This window comes from Microtus ochrogaster, unplaced genomic scaffold (genome assembly GCF_000317375.1).
Source record: "Microtus ochrogaster isolate Prairie Vole_2 unplaced genomic scaffold, MicOch1.0 UNK1, whole genome shotgun sequence".
In the NCBI taxonomy this organism is placed as follows: domain Eukaryota; kingdom Metazoa; phylum Chordata; class Mammalia; order Rodentia; family Cricetidae; genus Microtus; species Microtus ochrogaster.
In genome coordinates, this window is record NW_004949099.1 from 35,225,399 (window position 1) to 35,227,943 (window position 2,545).

Sequence of the window (2,545 nt, forward strand, 5' to 3'; positions counted from 1 at the left end):
TTATCGTCATGTCAGGAAGCATGGCAGTGTGGAGGTGGACGCAGTGCTGGAGAAGTTGCTGAGAGTTCTACATCTTGATCCACAGGCAGCAGGAATAAATAGTGACAGTGACCAAGCAGGAGCATATGTGGGACCCAGTGACACACTTCCTACAGCAAGGCCACACCTACTCCAACAAGGTCACATATCCTTATCGCGCTGGTCCTGTGAGTCTAGGGGGTCATTTTCACTCAAACTAACACAGTCTCCATGCCTAAATCTGTTTTTATTTCTTATAAAATACCTAGGACTGGGAATACTGGGTCAACGAATTTTATTAGAAGTTCAGGTTCCCAAATGGTTATATAGAAGACTGGAGAGATGACCCAGTGGTTAAGGGTGCTTGCTACTCTCTCATGGTGATGGTTTGAATCCCACCACCCATATGAGGTAGTTCACCACAACTTTTAACTCTAGTACCAAGAAATCTGATGTGTCTCCTGGCCTAAGGACATTTTTTGTTTTGTTCTTTGTAGTAGGAGAGCCCCTTGTTTGTTCCCGGCTGCCTAGAACTGAAATAATCACACCGAAACCATATTATTTGCAATATTGCTTGGCCAATAGCTTAAGCGTATTTCTGGCTAACTCATATCTTAAATTAAGCAATCTCCATTAACCTGTGTATCGCCCCAAGGCTGTGGCTTACTAGGTAAAGTTCCCGCATCTGTCTCTGGTGGGGCTACATGGCTTCTTCCTGATTCTGCCTTCTTTCTCCCAGCATTCAGTTTAGTTTTCCCTGCCTAGCTAAGTTTTGCCTTGCTATAGGCCAAAGCAGTTTTTTTATTCATTAACCAATAAAAGCTACACATAGACAGAAGGACCTTCCACACCAGTTCTTAATTACATTAATGGGTGGATAATGTGTAAGTGTGTGTGTGCATGTGTGCACGCACGGGCCATAGTTAGCATATGGAAGTCAGAGGACAACTCAGAGGTGCCATTTCTCTCCTCTACTATGTGGAATGGAACTCAGACCATTAGACTTTGTGGCTGGTGCCTATCCCTCTGAGCCATTCTTGCCAGCTCCACCTGGCTTTTTGAGACAAGATGTGCCCAGTTGTGAGGAGCACACTGTAGAATTTGTTGGAGGGGGAGGAGGCAGGAGGATCGTGAGTTCGTGGCCAGCCTGGGCTACACATTTTAGGGCTGGAGAGTTGGCTCAGCTTATAAGAGCACCAACTGCTATTCCAGAGGACCTGGGTTTAATCCCCAGCACCCACACAGCAGCTCCCAACTGTCTGTAACTCCATATCTGACACCCTCACATAGACATACATGCAGACAAAACATCAATGCACATAAAATAAAAATAAGTAAAATATTAAAAAATAAAAACAAAAAGACAAAACAGAGACAAGGACAAGGTCTGCCACTAGGAACTGGGGCTCGCTGTTCAGGTTAGGCTGGCTGGCCAGTGAAGTACATCTGGCTTTTTTTTTTTTTTTTTTTTTTTGAGACACGGTCTTATTGTGTTGCCCTGATTGACCTAAACTTTGCTATATAGACCAAGCCTACCTCTGTCTCCTCATTGCTGGGATTAAAAGTGTATGCCCCATATTGTCTTCATGGCTTTTTAAGTGGATTCTGGGGATAAAACTAAGGGCATTTTCAATCACACAGTGAGTTTGAGGCCAGGCACATTCCTGGCACCAGGGTGTGGTTGTAAAGCCACACACACCTTTCTCATAGTTTATAATTTCCATATGTGGGAAGGAGGTGAGGGTTACTCGAGGGCAGTCATGGTAGTTAGGGCTCATTGTGTAAAAGAGCACAACTCACGAAGAGCTAGAAAGTCCCGAGAAGGCGGAGTGGGAGAGGGGCTTGATTATACTAATACCCCCTCCCAGAGGGACAGTGGTGGTTAGAGAAGAAGCATCTGGCAAGTAGACAGCAGCAGGGCCTGTGGAAGAGTGCTGGGCAGCAGCCCATCCCAGCATGGGAACAGCAGAGCCCAGCTTTGGGAGTTTATTTTCACAGCTCTCTCCTTCCGTGGCCTGGGTTCAATCCTTTAGCAGCCCTAGGCTCAGTTCCCCATCAGTCTGATAGAGATGAGCCTCTGTGTGTCCTTCATCAAAGGAGACGTTACTGGGCCCCATAGGCGTGCTAGGAATCAATGAAATATATAGGAAGTGCTCCTAGAATGTGGCTGTTGACCTGTTATTGGGTTCCGGCTAACTCTGTGTGGGGTGAGGTGGGGGCTGGAAGGCAGAACTCTGGGTGCAGGGGCCCAAGAACTACGTGGCCTTTTCCTCTTTTGTTTTTGTTTTAAAGACAGTGCCTCACACGCCTTTAATCCCAGCACTCGAGAGGCAAAGGCAGGTGGATCTCTATGAATTCGAGGTCAGCCTGGTCTACAGAGCACGCTCCAGGACAGTCAGAGCTACCTAGCGAAACTCTGTCTCAAAAAACAAACAAACAGCCGGGCGGTGGTGGCGCACGCCTTTAATCCCAGCACTCGGGAGGCAGAGGCAGGCGGATCTCTGTGAGTTCGAGACCAGCCTGGTCT